General features: G+C 41.5%; 1 protein-coding gene and 1 long non-coding RNA gene across 5 annotated transcripts in view; one reads left to right on the top strand and one right to left on the bottom strand.

Moving 5' to 3' along the window:
• Positions 1-14,948, top strand: part of LOC108791180 — a 20,920-nt gene extending 5,972 nt beyond the window's left edge. Inside the window, exons 2-3 of the long non-coding RNA XR_001941488.1 lie at positions 1,545-1,548; positions 14,934-14,948. This is a non-coding gene — a long non-coding RNA (uncharacterized LOC108791180). The remainder of the gene's footprint in view (positions 1-1,544; positions 1,549-14,933) is intronic.
• TNK2 (tyrosine kinase non receptor 2) overlaps positions 1-19,480 on the bottom strand; it is a 121,243-nt gene that overhangs the window by 59,333 nt on the left and 42,430 nt on the right. For 2 of the 4 annotated variants that reach the window (XM_018561583.1, XM_018561581.1), the window contains exon 1: positions 11,191-11,210. The exons of the other annotated variants lie outside the window; for them this stretch is intronic. The gene's annotated coding sequence lies outside the window, so the exon portion shown is untranslated. Of the gene's footprint in view, positions 1-11,190; positions 11,211-19,480 lie in introns of those variants that run through there. 4 annotated transcript variants of the gene reach the window in all.

The raw sequence follows: 19,480 nt of genomic DNA on the forward strand, positions 1-19,480 counted from the left end.
TTATATATATATATATATACACTTGGGACCATTACATGCATCATGTCAAGTATGGCATAACTTTCATCAATAAGAAAAGAATGATGTTTTATACCTCTTATATTAGGTAATATTTTCTACACTTTGGGATCTCGAGTTTCCATCTGTAAGAATATAAAACAAGCACACTATGTATTTTATCTGTCGCTGTGTTTCTAGCAGTGTAACTATGGTAGTGATTGCGTCTCTATGTAGCTACTGGTATAGGTGGAGTCTGTAGCATTTGTCCTGTGAAGAAGATTTGGTACATTCAGAGATGCTGGATGTTACAAGAGTTGTCTGCATGAGTAAGTCTTTGTACGGGAATTGGAACATTTGTATGGTGAAGTGTCTTTAATCCATTGAACCACACCCCTTTTTTTTTTACCAAGCCACTTTCCATTTTTGATGCAAAACACAGCTACTGTGCACCACTACATCATAACCCTGGTATGTTTCTCCCCAGGCTGACTTCTCTATGAGCTGTGTCTAACAGGTAACCCCAATTCTACACGTTTAGAATTATTATCAAATATCTGCTACTGTTCCTGGTAATAAATGGAGTTGTCATTCCTACACAGCACAGATCAGCACTAGAGTAGATATCAGTGCTGTAAAGGGCACAATCCTGTGCATCTTTGTACTGAACCAAGTCTGCTACAACACTAAGACCTGCTTCACACCTGGGCGTTTTACAGCGCGTTCCTACGCGCTGTAAAACGCTCAACATGTGAAAACTAACAATTGCCTATGGGCATGGTTCCCACCTGGGCATTTTACAGCGCGTACGAACGCGCTGAAAAAGCCCTACGCCCAAAGAAGTACAGGAGCTTCTTTGGGGCGTATTTGCCGCGTGTATCTATTAGGATACAGCCGGATAGCCCTCGTAAACGCGTGTTTCTTTTACCGCAAATCGCGGTGCAAACGCGCATATTCCGTACGCCCAGGTGTGAACCCAGCCTAAGTAGTACAATGAATGCAAGCCAGCTCCATTTATCACAGAGATCGATGAAGCACGTCAGATACACTCTGCAGAAAGTTGAGCTCCATCCATAGGACAGAGCTGCTTGTCTGTCTGAACCTGCCCTTACTGGTACCTGAGAATGTGGAAACAATTGCTCACGTACAGTATTTGTTCCCCCCAAAGAATCAATAGGATTTCCTATTGCAGGAGAGGAGAAAAAAAAAACCAAGAGAAAATGTGGATGCTTGACATGGGACAACGCTGACTATCTCAAACCTGTCACCCCTCAGACACTTTAATAAATTAGACCAAGATTTATCAAATGCTATGATGTTCACCCCAGATGATCTCTGGCTATTTCCTGTTACAACTTCTTCCTTGTGAATTCTCTTTTTTAAAGGATTCTATACTTAAAAGTAGCCCAGCATAAAAACAATCCATGGGAATAGGTGCCCGTACATCTTTAGTGACAAATGTATGCACTGTGCCATTGCTAACCCTTTTCTGAGGATGCACTAGACATATATCTAAGTTACTGCCTCCAGAACAAGCATGCAACCAGCAAAGTCAGAACTCCTGATCTTTAAACTTGTTTTGTGTCACTGACTTAGAAAGTACTGGAGCCAGAGAATTGATGGGATAGCTGACCAAAGAGCATGTTCAGAAGGAAAGATACGCATATTTCTTTTAGTACATGTGACCTTTTAGTAAACCTGTGGTCACTTTAAAACTTTTACATGGCAGTAGAAATAGACACATCTTATGTGGCAATATCCAGTTCTCTCAGTAAATGCCTCAGGCACTGCATAATGGAATGTAGGGTGGTAACAAGCTTATGCTCTGTCAGGAAGTTGATATGTGCATACAAACCTGAAGGTGGGCAGAGATTCCTGAAATGCTCTGAAGGAATGGTGTGAAGCTAAGATACGCATTTGCAAGTTTGCTTTAAACCTCTATGAACAATAAAGTTTATTGAATTGCAAAAAAGGATTTGGCAGTATGCAGCAGTTGTGTATTCCATGCTTTAAATGTACCCATATATGTTTAAACCCTTAGTGACACAGCTTCAGAAAAAGAATTTGTACCTGGGGACAGGAGCGATTTTGCCATTTGTGCTATTTTGCTATGGGGTCTATTCACTAAGCTGCCGTAGGCGAACCTACCTAAAGCGAAGTGACTTCAGGCTGGTACGGCTGATTTCAGCCGTATATCGGCTGAAATCAGCCGTACATCGGATGGAATAGAAAACGATTGTGCTGTTTTCTATTGTCCGGCGGTTCTGCTGCCGTCCAAAAAAAGAAAAAAAACTCTCCCGGGCGTTTCGGGAGTCTCCCGCTCCTGGCCGCCAAGGAGAGAAACACTGATTTTTCTTTTTTTTTCTTATTCTGACACAGAGCCATGTCAGAATAGAAAAAACTAAATAAAATTTTTGGCCATAGTAATGTATTGCGAGATTCCTATTGGCTATTTCAATTTGCAATAGCCAATAGCAAACTAGCTATTGTTCCCGCGAGTGCAATGCTAGTTTTCTTTTGGCTATTGCAAATTGAAATAGTCAATGGGAATCTAGCAATGCATTCCTATGGCCAAATTTTTTCTTTCTATTCTGACACGGCTCCGTGTCAGAATAAAAAGAAAAAGCAGTGTTTCTCTCCTTGGCGGCCGGGAGACTCCCAGAGTGCCAGGGAGAGTTAGGCTGTTTGGAGATCAGTGTCCCTGGTTAGCTGTTAACCAGGGACGCTGATCAGTCTGCAAGTAGCCGGAGCCAGCCGTAAGATCACGGCTGGCTCCGCCCAGCTGTCAGAAGATTGATGTGATATATGCATATATATAAATGCTTATTTCTTTAATAAAAAAGATAAAACAATGTCAGAAAAAAACAAATTTTTCACAGTTTTGGCAATAATAATGTGTACATAACAGAAAGTAATTTATAATAAATTATTTTATTTGTCCTGATTTATAAGGTACATCATATGTCTGAGATTTCAGTATATTTATAGATCACAAAATACATGGAGAGAAATACAATTTTAGCGTGGAACTATTTTAGAATGTGGTATGCTTGTCTCCTATCTTTTAATAGGTTCCTCAAGCCTGTATTTTCTTAAAACATTTTTCTTAAACTTATTTTTTTTTTACTTTTTTAAAAACTTTTTTCTTTTAATTCTTAAAATTGTTAAAACCATTTTTTTTAAAAACTAGGAGGCACTAAGGGGTTATTTTTTTATTTACAGGGGCTTTGATACTTACAGGGTATTCACAAAAGGGAGAAGAGTTTGGAGAAGGCAGGAGAAGTGAACAATCTAGGACAAAATCGCTGATTTGGAAAAATTCCCCAAATTATCTCACTTTCCAGGTCAGCTATGTTGTCCTAGATTGCTCACTTTTCCTGCCCTCTCTTTCATAGTGAAAAAAATTATTTAGTACAATGATGTTATGGCAACAAATTTGATTTTAGTACCAACGCCCCAACATTTCCAGCGGGGAATGAAGCACTCCTCATGACCTGATCTTTCAACACTGTGATCTCATGCTGTCAACATGTTACAACCTCTATGAGAAATGTCTTCATTTTAAACTGCAGAGAAGGTCTTTTGCTTTATTAGGTAATATGTAAAACCATAAAACTGGTCTCCAAACCACAGCACAAGCAGGAGTATCAGACAGGTGCAAAAGCGTGCCCACAATTCCTCTTCCCTGACAGTTTTTAGAAAACAATTAACATTTGCACACAATTGGAAGCATATGTCTAAGCTGGAGAGCTTGGAACGCTTCCACTGCATTTTTGGCAGCTCAAAAACAGCTATTTAAACTGATCACAGTCAGATCATGGCTTGAAAACAGGGACATGTTCCCTTCAATCCGTGTTATTTATTTATTTTGACAGGTGGAGGAAGAGGGGAGGGCTGGGAATAACATCAAAATAAGGGATCTTTGGGGAGAAAAGTAGAAACCGTGCATAAAGTCATCCAAGCGGTTATGTTCTAGGATGAACCCTCAAGGCAGGTTTCTCTTTGTGATGACTTGCTTCTATTCCAATGAAACATCATAAAAAAAGGTGTAGTAAAGGAAACCCAAAGACAGATGATCTAATTTCTGCAGGATAATTCATATACCGTATTTGCCGGCGTATATGACGGGCTTTTAGAGCCGTCTTATACGCCGGGTATACTGTGTGTAGCTTCACCTACACACAGTATACCGCGCTGAGCCAATCACGGCAGGCTTTGCATTCATTAATACAAAGCCTGTATTAATGAATACAAAGCCTGCCGTGATTGGCTCAGCATGGTATGCTGTATGTAGCTGAAGGACGGAACCCGGAAGATGGAGGACACTGCGGGGATCGTGGACAAGGTAAGATACTGTACTCCCGAGTGTGGCTCGGGGTTACCGCTTATAGTACTGAAAATTAACCCCAAGCCACACTCGGGAATACCGCCATAGAGGTTAGTGGGTGCATTTAAACATTATTTTGGGCTATACTCGTCTTATACGACGAGTATAGCCCAAAACCTATATTTTAACACAAAAAGTGGGGGGTCGTCTTATACGCCGAGTCGTCTTATACGCCGGCAAATACAGCCCACTGCTCCACATAGGAAAAAATGAATAATTAAAATAACATAACTATGTGGTTAATATGACATCCCATCAGACTGGGTGAAAGCTGTTCCTGATGTCTGCGCTCTGAGCAGTGTGAGACCGGGATAGACTGGGAATAAAAATACAAGATCTGACAGCTTGACACGACTGCAAAATGAACTGTCAAATTCTGCATGTTGCTTAAAGTGACACTAAACTAAGGAGTTAAATCTTAAAAAATGCAATCAAGTACCCTATTAATAAAAATGGATCTTATTTGTGCATCACTCAGCTGTAGATCCTCAAATATCTCTGAATTGGTGCTGACACTGTCCTTCCTTCTGAAGGGTGGCTACTTTTGTTCTCCATGGTCCCTGTGTATGTTGTAAAGTAACCACAGCTCCAAGCTCGCTCCTGTGATGGACTACAATCTCAATACAAATGAGTAAACTGAGAGTAAAATTGTAGTCCATCCCAGGATTTAGCTTCATAGCATAAACCGCTGATTAGTCCATTTCTTTTATCCCGAATGATACAATGCATTAAGAGCAATCTCATCCAGCCTTTTGGCTACCCTCTACCAACACAAGTGTCCGTGTGATAGAAATACCTTAGAACACATGCGGCACATGAGCAAGTAACACGTACAGGTTGTTACATAAAACTACATTTTGTTTTATACCTAAAACTTTGAAATGCAGTATCGCTCTGTGCAGAATAATGGACAACACTCACGGATATATTGATACAAGCATGTGTTTCTGAAATCAAACTCCATGATGGCTATCTACATGCAAGCATAACAATAAAGTAGGTTTGCCTAAACCTATCCTGAGCTTGTTAAGCTTTATATTCTGCACATCTCTAAACGAACTCCATGTGCTCCATTTCATCATATGGAGACATTTGTTTTGGTACTGAGCATTCTCTGACATTCAGGCACGAAAGAGCACATTGTACTTAATGGCTCAATACACACAAGCATTGGGTGAATCATTTGCTTCACTAGACACTGCTAAAATAAACTTGTCTGTTGGAACTGATGCTGCAGCCCTCAGTCTTCCTCACTCCTTTGCCAAATGGGGCCCCATGTTTGCAAAAGAAACAAAGGCCAAGCAAGTACAAGAAATGTAACAAACAATCAACCATCAACCAGTAGTCTGCACATAGCCGGGCAGATCTTTAATGAATTGCATGAAGTCGGCTTGTCCTCACTGGTATTACATAAACTCTGAGCCTGCTGTTATCTCTTTTTTAGTCTTGGCCAAAGCACCTTGTACAGGTAAGCTGTACTGTGAAAATACATAAGCCTTAATTACTGAACTCTCCATTTAAATCTACAAGCTGCCTGGTTGTTATTCTAATCCAAATGATTCTATACTTTCTGCATCAATGACTAGGGTTGCCACCTTTTCTTTAAGCGAAACCCAAACACTCTAGTGATGCGCGGACATTTTTTGGTGAGCATGGGTCGTGGCTTATTTAAATGTAAATAGCGCCACACATTAATATGTAAAAATCACAGTTGGGACTATTTTCAGTTGGGGGGCCAGTAGCACCTATCTTACGTTTGGTTGCCCCTGTCTGCCTGACATCTTGTGTCCGGGTTCCTGCTGCCATGAAACCCGGACACAGCATTCAAAACCCGGATTGTCCGGGTGAAACCTGGACAAGTGGCAACCCTATCAATGACCCAGAATGAGTATGAAGATCAGGAGCAGTAGCTGCTTGTTTGCTCAGCTCTTGGTATAGAGCCAGTCTGTGACAGTTGCAGTGCTGCACACTGGCTCTAAATATTGGGAACAATATATTTTGCTTTCCCAGTACTTCTCCTTTAAATGCATTATTCAGTTTCTATTGGGAAAAATATAATTATCGATCACAGACTCTTGCCAGTATTGTCATTGCTGCTAAATTCCTAACTCACATACTGTTCCATTATCTCTACTGAGGTTCCAATTATAGGCATCAAGAAACACTGGCCAGTGTATGGCTGACCCTTCATCTTTAGATGAAACTTATACTGCTGAAAAGAGCCCAAGAAATTAAATCTTACACAGTAGTAAATATACAAATATGTTTGAAGGTAAACTCAAGTCTTCCCTTCAGGCTTGTACAGTTGTTGTTTTTGATAAACCGGCCAAAATAAGTTCAGTGGGTGGTCCTGTCGCCATCCTTTCATCAGGCATCCTTCAAACAGAAAATCGAATGAGCTTGCTGGAAAATGTTCTGGCGAACAGTGACAGCAACCAATCAGATAGCAGCACACAATAGCCCCACTGTTAAGCAGTGGATGGAGGAGTCTGCTTTTTCTTCCGCAGGTTAAATGAAAAAAATATAACAGTGTATGGCCAGCTTTAGTTGTTCAGAGATTTGATGTGGATCCCCTGGTGAGCTCCTGACTAAAAATGTATATATTTGAAGCCGGTTGACTGATAAGTGTTAACGCTTCTAAATAAGATAAAGATTCAGGAACTCAACAGTAAGGCCTCATTCACACACAACGCAAGCAAAATTGTATATTACGTATATACGCGTCTACGTATATACGCGTATATGCGTGCACTATATGCAATCCCAGAATGCATCACTTGTAATGGAATTTTGAATGTGCTGTACGCATGTACGTGCGTATACACGCGTAAATAAATACGCAGCAATACGCTACCCGGGCGCATCTCTGTTCCATTCTGTTTTTGCACATATATACGCTACGCAAATATACGGCTCCATACGCGGCTATGTGTATGGAGCCATTTATTTGCATGTGTTGCATATGGTACAATACGCACGTACGCGCGGCAGTGTGAATGAGGCCTAAAGCTTGCCATAAACACTGTAATATTTACTTTGTTCAACCTGCGGGCTGGGGGGGGAAAAAAGAAAATATAACAGATTTATTCAGATTCTATCAAGGCTTATGATCGTTGATTGAGGAATCTCCCGCTGTCTTCATTGAATTGTAACAGCGGCTGGTCCGAACAGAGACAGCAGCTCAAAGATTCAAAGATTTTCTGACCAACTCCATCATTCAGTTGATCGAGTGATGCCAGCTGAAAGGGTGCCGACCCACTGTACAAATTTCGGACAATTCATCAAGAACCAGACGAAATTCATATAGTGTATAGCCAGCTTTAGGAGGAATATTTGCTAAGCTATGGCCAGCTTAACATATGAACATAAACAAATAGTGGTACAGAACATGGTTTGTTCAAGTACAAACAGACTTTGTGTGCAAAATCATGCCTAATCATGGCAGGATATTGGATAGGCAAATATTTCACAAGAAGCCTACAGAACTGGTGGTAAGTCACTTCAACAGAAAATAGTTGACAGCCTGGAATCAATGTGAGGACTGAGTAGGCGCTTTCTGTGCTGTACTCTGTTTTGTTAAGAGACATAATGAGAATTTCGGGCACCATCCACAGAACCTAGGGGGCCTGAGAGAAGGTAAACTGCAGAATGCCACTAAAATAACAGTTCAGTAGCACAATCACCTTGCTCACACAGCTTCTCCAAACATGTTCATGTTAAAGACACAAATGAGCTGATTTATCAAGGCAATGCTGATGTGTAAAATGCAGTAACCCGCAGAAAATCAGATTTTACCTTTCATCAGACTACAGCAGTCAGAACAATGAATAGCAATCTGTTTTCCATGACCTTCTCGCACATTCTTCAACTCAATAGACATTGAGAAACATTGTAATGTAGTTAATATGCATGATGAAAGGAAATCCTATTATATACACAAAGCCACCTACACGTGAAGGAAACAAATTATTCTATAGGTGACTGAACTCTCAGTCATGCAAATGATTCAGTGAGAAATGGAATCCTCAGTGCAGTACAGGTGAACACTAGATGCAGAAAGTCAGTGGACCGGAATGGACATTTTTTGATGGTTTAACCTTTCAGAAAATATGGGCAGCAGGTTCACACCCAACAGTTTACATAAAAAAAAGTACAAGATGAAAGTTATTTTTGCCCAGAGATGTTATATTTGGACAGGTGGACAGAACATATCTAGCATTCTGCGAGATTTCTGAGACTAGGTACTGATTTACTAAAGGGTGAAGTAAGGTGAAGTGTATACAAACCCGAGGAATTTATAAAAGCAGAGCTTGGTTTTCCAATGACTTGATGTCTGAAGTAAACACAAGATCACTTCACCTCCCTTCACATTTTAGTAATTCAGGCTCTGTGACTATTGATTTGTAGTATGGAGAGGTTGGAATCGTGGCTGACAAAATATACAACAACCATTCAGGGTACAATGATAAATGGGACTGTTTTTGTAAAAATGAATCTTAACTTTCCAAGATACTTTGGGGTATTCACGAAGGCAGTGGAAAGAAGACTGATGGTGTATGCTAAGTGAAAGTTAAAGAGGAACATCACCCTTATTCTAAAAATTATAACAAAGGCACCTTCAGAAATGCTTAGTAATGACAATCTACAAACAGATATACAGTAGATACTTAGAGATAATTGTGCAGGCTTTTTATTCTTTCCATACTTTATTTTTCGTTTCCTCCCCATTCTTCTCACAGTGGCCATTTTTACTAAGGGCAGATTAATATATCTCCCTTTACACCCTGGAACTCTGGATCTGCCCCCTGGAACAGTTTACAGATGACATTTCCCTGGAAGGCACTGGTGATGTAGTCTTCCCATAATGTATCTGTGAGGCCAGGGCTACATCACCAGTGCCTCACTAAACCAGGAAGTAGAAAAACAGTAATTGGAGGTAAAAGAAAATAAATTTAACTGATACTGATGAATGTAAAATTATTTCATATAAGCATCAGCTAAATTTCATATCAGTATCAGCTAATGAATGTGAGATGAATTCATATCAGTATGCAGAGCTGCACACTATTTTAATTTTTAGTGAATGGGGGTAAAGGTCCACTTTAAGTCAGGCAGGTCTGTTTATGGGAGAAGAGACAGTGTGGGTCTGTTTTGTCATAGATGTTTCTCCCTGCCTTTCCTTGCAGGATCCTTGCTTAGATGAAGTACTTCCATATGCGTGGGACCAGGACAAAGAAAGATGCACCAGTGATCGAGGGGAGCAGCACAGGAGAAGATCACTTCTGCAGGTAAGTCTGCCATAATGTGCTAAATATGCTGTGCAAACTACCACATTATGGCTAACAGCTCCTGGGGCCCCTCTAGAGCCAGAGCTAGCTGTGCGCACCCCCTCCCATGTCTGCCCCTCCAGTGAGCGCTGGAGGAACAGAGAGGGAAAGGGGGAATCCCTGCGCGGAGCAAAAGCTAGCCGTCACTGCACTCAGCTCTATGACGGAGAGCTCAGCAATCAGTGGTTACATGATTGCTCAGCTTTGGCTATAGAGCTGGCGTAGGACAGCTGCAGTGTCCCACACCAACTCTAAGTATTGGGAAGAGTATATTGTACTCTTCCAGTACTTCTCCTTTCAATGTAATAGCCAGTCACAAATGTAAGTTTTCAGGGCATTGCAGTGGCTGGTGGCTAGAACCCTTACCTTCTAGTTTTTCAGTGGCTTTCCTCCAAAATACAATCATATTGCTATATTTAATTGGTTTAGATACAAAATTAAACCTTCAGTATAAGCATTAATGTGGTAAGGACATTAGATTGTAAGCTCCTTTTAATGATGAGAAAGGTTATATCTACTGCAAACTCTGCATAATATGCTGTGCTGTATAATTATAGGAAATAATACAAATAAGTGATGAGAGTACAGTAATCTGAAATCTTATTGGTATCATTGTTGGATTTTGCATATCACCTTTTAGCATTGTCCTGTTAAATATAACCATTGTGCCAACAAAAGCACAAGGAAACCCATTTTTCTGCTTCAGAGGGCTGGAGGCTGTGAAAGAGTGTAAAACTGCACCGTGTTGTATGTTCATTTTCCCATGATTTAAAGTACTAATGTGACTGCATTTGATGGCCTGCTACATCGCCCCAGGTACCAGACTTCCTTGGAGACTGACATGAAGCCAGCAATACTCAACAGATGAAGAGGCTTGCTACTAGCCCTGAGAGTAGAGCACAGCAGGGCATAACAATGGTGGATCAGAAACACTATAGTGTTTCTTTTTTATACATTCCACTCTGTTTTCTTGATCTACAATTTATGACACAAAGTTATTTGCACTAAGAGTCAGTGCACCTGGAGCTCTTTGATGAAAACTATACAAGCACAAGTGCTAGATCCAGAAGATCATGATGAATAGTGTGGCTTCAAGCAGCAGTCTTCTAAGCTGTCAAACACTTCCCAACTGGCTCAACTAGGTAGCACAGACATTATGTAGGAGTGCTACTGACACAAGAGATGCTGCAAGCAGCATTCTACTGGGAAGGGGCACATAGCAATGGCTTTGGCAAGCACTCTCAGTATGCACTGAACTATTTGGCTCTATACATCCTTTTAAGCCCAGTGCAAGAAGAATTATCCCCTGCCATAATAAATGTGCACCTGGTGCCCCCTTTTGCTGCCTGTACATACACATAAGTTAATTCAGAAGAACAGCTTGCATGCAGAACACAACGGCAATGGACAAAAAAAAATAAAAAAAATACAGTGTATGAATTTCTACATGCAAACAGCTTTATAGATGTAAGTACTTACTTTATAAATATTAAAATGTGACAAAAAGGGTATAGAATTCTTCCATGCTTGAAAACGCTTCATTTCTGAAAGGTATAAAAAGTCCACGAGAGTACATGCAAAACCAACAAAAAAGAAAAAACTTTTCCCCCAAGTTTGGAGGATGCCAAAGTTTTTGTAAGAGTTCTGGAGCAAACAGAGAGGTGACAGCATGCCACACATTGACATCCCACACTCTATTCCCGCTGCTTGTGGCTAGATGTTGGTCTCACCATAGAGATCAGCCCCAAAGAGGGAAACAAATGGGAGGATGACTGCTGGGCAATGCCGGATGAAAGCTATTCTGAGACCAAGACACAGGCAGGGATATTGTGGGTCCTTCTGTTGACACTGGCTATTGCATAGTTATTCTCCATTCTAAATATACAAGCAACACTTGAGGACACTAACCACAAATTTCATCGGAGCTGCATTTTTAATGCTAACAAACTGAGCCGCCTGCTCAAAAAAGTGGAAATATGTTGCATGTGAAAGATATTACATTACATAATAAAATGTAGTATATGTAAACAAATCCTTAAGAAGGAGGTTGTCTGGATTTCCCCAGGAATGGTAAACTTTTTATCTGCCAAATGACATAATAAACTTAAAAAAGTTTTGCTCAGAGTATCTTTAAACAAAGAAAAAAGCTTCCAAATCAACCATAAAAGCACACTGACTAGGGATTTATCTACAGGTCTTGAAAAAGTTGTAAAAACAGATCAAAAAGTGGAGACAGACATATGATCTGCCCTATGAGTCAAAGCAGATAACATTCTGTACTCGTTTCACAAGTACAATTCTTGAGAAACATGTAACAGGACGTTTTCTTTGCCCTAAAAGCAGTGTTTTCTGTCCGGCTGCTCATTTGCTTTCCTTAGTGTCTCTTGTCCTGACATCCAGAGGAATTAAAAAACACAAGTGCATAGACTACAACTAGCCTAAGGCACAGCAGCCAACTTTGTACATCAGATCCGCTTCACCAATACACTGACATCTGTGGGACCCGAAATGTGACAGAAATCTTTCTCCGGCATTGCTACATGTCTGCAGACTGCAAGATGCACCGTGAAAATGAGCCATTCCAATCAGCTGAAAATCCCACAAGGAATCCATTAAAGCAGCATTGTAAGACAGCGTAGGATTATTCCCGTATCCTGTGTTTGTAGCTGTTCCAGAGACTAGTGTGGGCAGCCGTCTTTGGTTTTGCTTGGTTCATTTGTAACCGAGTATCCCAGTCGTCTGTGTGCCTCTAACAGAACACTCAGAAACAAGTTGTTCAGAGGGTGTTGTCTATGGTCCCAGCTCATTCCTAGAAGCACAATCTTCTTAGACTGTGGGCCTGCCCTGCTAAAAACAGACACTCTATGGTGTTCACATGGCTAACTGTTTGAATCACAGCCAAAGGGTCAGATTTAACTGCAGGATGGAGAGTTAATTTCCTGTGGGAGCCTCCATTGGGATTTAAAACAGTCCCTCTCTCATCTGTCAACATCCCTTTAACTAGCTCGTTGCCAGAAGAGGCTGCCTCACACTGGACTCTGGGGGCATTGCTGGGCTCAGTAAATGGCATTACAGCTTGGGAAAACAAAGTTACTTTTCCCGTCTCCGGAAATCCGAATCACATTTTTTTTGAACAGCAGTAACTTTGTTTTCTCCTGTAAAAAGGCTTGTTGACAGCATATATGAGTACTCAGAGAAAGAAAAGTGCACAGATACAGACAAAGCTCTAAAGCCCAAGTAGAAGGTAAAATGATAGAGCTGCTGTATTGTTTGACAATGCAAATGTATTACTTTGGGTAGCTATACTGCATTTTCTTTTAACAGGATGAAAATTCAACTGGTGGTTAGTTTTTCAGTGCAGATCTTGTGTTTCTGACTGCTAAAGCCTTATTGTCAGAGCCGTGGCCGGATAGCCACATGGGGCCCTTTAGCACTTGCTGTGCGGCCCTTTACAGATCTAGCACTCAGAAGCAGGAGTTTTCATTTGAAAAGATGTTGTAATATCAGTGATCTCTAAGGCAGTCTAGACTGGGAATATGCTTGCTGCATGAGTGATGAGCGTGAGTTTGGGGCATACCGTGTTTGCCCAAGCAAAACTGTCAGAGCCGCTACACTTAAACTGACATTAAGTTTAGGAGTTAAATCTTAAACATGCTTTAAGTACCATAACTATTACCAAAAATGTATCTTATTTGTAAATCACTCGGCTGTAGATCCTCAAAGCATCTCTGAACTCATGCTGACACTGTCCTGCCTTCTGGAGGGTGGCTACTTTTGTTCCCCATGGTCCAAGTGTGTGTTGTAAAGTAGCTACCGCTCCAAGCTCGCTCCTGTAATGGACTACAATCTCAATACAAATTAGTAAACTAAACGTAAGATTATAGTTCATCATGGGAGCGAGCTTGGAGAGTTGGCTACTTTACAACACTCACAGGGACCATGGGGAACAAAAGTAACCACCCTCCAGAAGGAAGGACATGACACAGGTAGCTCAGAGGTCCCTTTTACATTACCCACATCCCAATAACTACACCACACAACAATGGGAATTTAAATGGCCACAGCAGCCTTTTATTATAAACACTTATAAATAACATTATAAATAACCATATTAACAATATTAACAACCAAACATCGGTACCAACTCGTTTGGTTTCAAGGTCCTTGAAGGCAATTGTACTCTATAAATGGACCAGTATCTGCGGGCACCTTTTCTGTAACTGACTGCCCCCAGCCGCCATACACCGCCTCGGGGACGTAACTAGATTGCCCGCAGACCCACGTTGGTCCAATATTTACCGGTCATACCAAACTGACCGTCCGACTACTGGAGGACACCCATACCACGGATGGGTCCCCCGTCCAGATATGTACCCACTAACCACTGCCTCCAAGGATCCAAACCGCCATCCCCCAGCTGTGACAAATATCCAGAAACACAGACCACCTCCTATGGGGCGGGTGGGAAGTTCTTCCTATCTTGCAGGACTCCCAACTGACCTTCCGGACTCCTCCTTCCTGGCTAACTTTCCTGAAGCCCCTCCTGGACCACCCCCTCCACTAATCAAGTAAGTGACCTTTCTATACCCTTTCTTCTATCTCTCCTTAACTCTTTCCTGTCCTCGTTCCCCTTCCCAGCCTTGTCATGCAGGCCTTCCGCTCATTCCTCTGCTTTCCATAGCTCCAGGCCTTACTGTATCAGCACCAATTCAGAGATGATTTGAGGATCTACAGCTGAGTGATACACAAATAAGTTAAATTTTTGTTAATAGTTGAGGTACTTGAATGTATTAAGATTTAACTTCTGAGTTTAGTGTCACTTTAACAAAGGGGTGGAGAATGTCCCAGCTGCTACTGATTGCACTGGGAGGGTGGAGTTTTGCGAAGGCTTTGGCGAACTCGGTTGGAGTCAAGCCCATGCACATCCCTGGTCCCCTGTCCCTGACTGTCTTCAGTCTTTAACCACTGAAGACAACAAATGTTGCATGTCCACAATCTTTGACAGTCTCCTCTAATATGTCTGTGGCTCCTCACAGTTAATTGTCATATACTGATCATTATGTGTGGCCCTTTGAAGCCATCAGGGGCCACAGTTGAAGCCCCCTATAACTTACAAATTAACAACTGCATAAAACATTTTGAGTGGGCTGGCAGCGCACCTTAAGGTGCCCATACACCTTACAATTATCTGCAGATTTTCTGTGGTCAGATGGAGAAAACAGATTGGCCCAGGTGGAGATTACGCCATCCACACAGTTTAGCAGAGATGGAGGAATCTGTTGCACCTTTTCCATCTGACCACAGAAAATCTGCAGATAATTGTAAGGTGTATGGCCAGCTTAACAGCACAAAAAATTGGAAATGCATGTTTTTTAAAGCACTGCACGCTAATGCATTCCATTTGATCATACAGTGTGCTGGGGTGCCATTGACAATGAATGGCACTGCAATGCACTGCAGGATGCGTGTTGTACCAAGTAAATGTTTGCAATAAGGACACAAAGAAGTGTGTAGAGAGATGTGATGTGAAATAAGACACAAAGGTACATCCAGGGGTAAAAAGGAGAAGTTCACATAAGGTTACTGAAAGTTAAAAGTCTATGTAGTGCTCTGACTTTCAGTTCTGTTGAGCTGTTAAGTCAGACTCAATGATGCAAAACATTTATGCAGGTGTTGTTATGAACTGCAATTTTGTATTCATTTATGGGGATTTCATTTATAATAACATTTTAAAGGTATTTTATCTCCCTATCATAATGTACTGTAAATACTCATAATGAAGCCTGTAAAAAATACTGAAAATATGGCACGGGTTATGTGTTCAAAATATAGATATTTTTGTCAATGTACTCACTATACTGTGGATGTGGACTTGAGCTTTATTTAGCATGCATGTGTTTTATGCATGCATGTGTTTTATGCAAGATTTATGGAAATTTCAGGATAGCGTGTGAAGCCAGTTTTATACAAAATAAGGCTTGGGCAGGAATACTGATAAAGGGCCTTATACCTGGCACACACGGACAGAAGAATCCCAGGCGCTTGGTCACCACTATACCAAAAACGGGAGTTATTCTATTTTTTTTTTTTTTACTTTTTCTATTGTCATTGGCGACACATTAAGTTAAGTAGGGCTGCAACAACTAATCGACTAAGTCGATTATAATCGATGATGGAAAACGTTGTCAAAGTTTTCCATCATCAATTAGTTGACATTCAATTAGTTGCCCTGCTCGTGGCTCCACACATGGCGCACGCCGCACGCCGCTTCTCCTTCCGCCTTAGATCTCAGACCCGCTCGCCGCTGCCAGACCCGCCCGCCCACATCCACGATCGGCACAGGGAGACAGCAAAGGGACACAGGGAGAAGATAAAGCAGATAATGAAGATAAAGTTGCTGGGAGACTGCTCAGGTAAGACTGCCTGCACTTTCCCCCACATGGCACAATTTGCTGTATTGCTGGGATATATTATACAGCGCAATGTACCATCAGCTATAGAGGAATACAAATCCCAGCAAAACATTATACACTATAGGGGTTAATCACAAAGCTGCCAAAGGCAGCCGAGTGAATAGCCCAGCCGAAGTGAAGTGAGCCGAACTACGTTCAGCTATTCACTCAGGCTCAGTACGGCTGATCTCAGCCATACATCGGCTGAAATCAGCCATACATCGGCTGCCTTCGGTCAGCCAAACAAGCCCTGCAAGTTCGGCTGAGCCGGACTTCAGAGGGACTACGACTCAGCTGATCCGACATCTGGATCGGCTGAGCCGAAGCTCCGGCAGCTCACTCGCTGCTATTCGCCCCTATTCTCATTGGGGCTGAATGGCAGTGAGTGAATAGCCGAATGCAGTATTCGGCTTGGCTATTCTGCTCGGTACCTCCGTGGTACCGAGCAGAATAGCAAATCAATGAAAAGAGTAAAAGAAAAAAATTGAAAAAGTATTTTTAGCAGCCTCCCGGCCGGCCGTTAGGATATATTATATCCCAGCAATACATGGTCTGCCCAGCTGTCATTTGCAGGGCGAAAGGCCGGCCGTTGGCCCTGCTTTGGGTGTCACTTTGGCTCAGTCGAGCAGAAGCATATGCCCTCGACTCGGCAGAGCCTCTTGACCCCTGTACGGGCTATAGTGAATAGTCCGTACAGCAGCCCTTCAGTTCTACTGAATCGAAAGGGCTCCGGCGGGAGAAGGATCCTTCAGCTCCTACGTGAATAACCCCCCTGTATGTATAATGTATTGCTGGGGTTTGTTGTATTCCTCTATAGCTGGTGGTATTCTGCATGGCTCTCCACTCCTCCCAAGACCTCCTACTCTCTAGCTCTCTTGTCAAAATCTCCCATGGTCACCTCCAGGACTTCTCTAGGTCTCTCTCATCATCTAAACTCCCTACCCCAACCTGTCCAGCTATCTCCTACTCTGTCTGCCTTTAGGCGATCCTAACGACTCATCTCTCTTTAGGGATGCCTAACCTGCCTCAACCTAACCACTGAACTATCACTTTCTCAAACAATTCATTTCCACACAGCTACCACCTTTTTTATTACTTGCCCCTCCCTTTTAGATTGTAAGCTCTTACGGGCAAGGCCTTCCTTACTATCTTATCTTGATTTGTATTGTAACTGTAATGTTGTCCTTATACTGTAAAAGTGCTGCACAAACTGTTGGCGCTATATAAATCCTGTATAATAATAATATTTTATCTCAATAGTGTACTGTACATAAATCCAGTCAAATCTGAACTACACATATGGTAGCTGTTGCATTAGGCAATACAGACTGATCACCTCTTTGCTCACCCTGTGGCTAGGTAATGAAAGAGCAGCAGCACTAAGATCATTACGAAGATCATCTATCTCGGCCTGTATGCAAGTTCTTAGCCAGCACATGTGCATTCAGCCTAGAATTCACCTTTAAAATGCACTAAACGGTTTCTGAGCTACATTTTCTTTTACTCACATTAGACACTGAGATGTGTACTGTGCTGCCATTCACTGCAAACAAGCTAAAAGCAAATGTACTGAAAACACAGCCTGAAATGTGCACTAAATGTTAAGCTGAGCAAGTACACTATTCCATTACTGCTGCCAGTGCTTCAATTTAATATACAAGTGGGAAAAATGTACCAATCCAGCATAGTATAAATCCAGATACAAGCTAACACTGTACAAAAACATTGCAAAGTGCATAGAGTGCAGTTAGAGTAAGTCAATTAATGATGCAGGGTACGCAGAGGTTTGATTTGGTCATTAGGGTTCCACTCCCATTCATTTCTGCTTTCGCAGTTCTAATTATTATAAGCACATTGCTGGATCCGATCCTTCGCTCAGGATTAATTCAGGTTATTGCCCGCTCCATATTTGGTCATGGCCTATATACAAGGATTCTCTGCACTATTATACTGTATGTATAGTAGGTACAATTTCTTCTTCATTCTGCCTGTCAGGCACAGTAGGCAGTGCACCGAGTAGCAGCTCTAACAGAGTCTGGCATTCCCACGCTAAACATAAACTCTCAAATAGGAGCGGAAATTCATTTATCCAAACACGTCCTTCAGACTGCCATGTTATCAGGAGAGCTTGGCATTTAACCCCTGAAATATTACAGCAAATTAACTCTCTCATGCAGCACTATTATAACAGCATTGGTACAAACTATGTAGAAAGTGCTAGAAAATAATATTTAAGTTGATGATTTTTTACCAGTTATTTCACTTTGCTTTAGTCATGATATAACTCTAATTCTAAGCAAAATTGTTTTTAAAAACAGACTAATTTAAAGTTCTAGATCTAACCTACTGTAAATTCTGTCATTGGAAGGACAGCATATTGGCTATGGAAGGATAGATTTTGTTCCAGATTCAGACCTCCAGATTCAGAGTCTGCAAGGACATGCTGAGGAGGAATAAAGGCCATACAGAGCTCCCATTGTTCTGAAATCTACTACATGTTAAAGTGACACTAAACTCAGGAGTTAAACCTTAGAAATGCATTCAAGTACCTTAACTATTAACAAAACTGGACTTTATTTCTGTGTCACTCAGCTGTAGATCCTCAAATCATCTCTGTATTGGTGCTGACACTGTTCTTCCTTCTGGAGGGTGGCTACTTTTGTTCCCCATGGTCCCTGTGTGTGTTGTAAAGTAGCCACCACTCCAAGCTTGCTCCCATGATGGACTCTCAATACAATTAGTAAACAAAATGGTGCAGTTTTTTCTCTGTTCCCCTGAGAACACAAACATTCTGCGTACAGCCTGGGGGTAGCTTTGGGATAAGCCACAATGGTACTAATACCTGGCGCAGGTGCAGTAGCAGCAGATAAGTAAATCGCTAGGTCGCTACGACACATGTGCCAGGTATTGACACTATTTTGGCTTATTCCAAAGACACTATTACATGTACAGTGTATTAATGAGATGTAAATGTAAACCAGTGACATCCACAATAGCCATATGCATCCAGAGAGGTTCATGAACCAGTATATATTTTAGTAAACTGAAATCTAATTGCCTGAAATAGGTTACTGCACTTTGCTCAGTACCCTTGCCTCTTTGCATTGCCATTGATACCAGAACAATTGGTGAAACTATACTATCTGTATGTCAAAAGCATGCAAAAAAACAGAAACTGTGCCAGTGCCAGTACTATGCTATTTGTATTTTTTATTTAGGGCATAATGATGAAACTATACATACTTCATAGGCTATCCCCGCTAATTTAAGATACCAGAAAAGCATGATGGAAACTACACTACCTGGATTTAGCTAAG

Source organism: Nanorana parkeri, unplaced genomic scaffold (genome assembly GCF_000935625.1).
Source record: "Nanorana parkeri isolate BGI_ZX_2015 unplaced genomic scaffold, ASM93562v1 scaffold531, whole genome shotgun sequence".
Lineage (NCBI taxonomy): Eukaryota > Metazoa > Chordata > Amphibia > Anura > Dicroglossidae > Nanorana > Nanorana parkeri.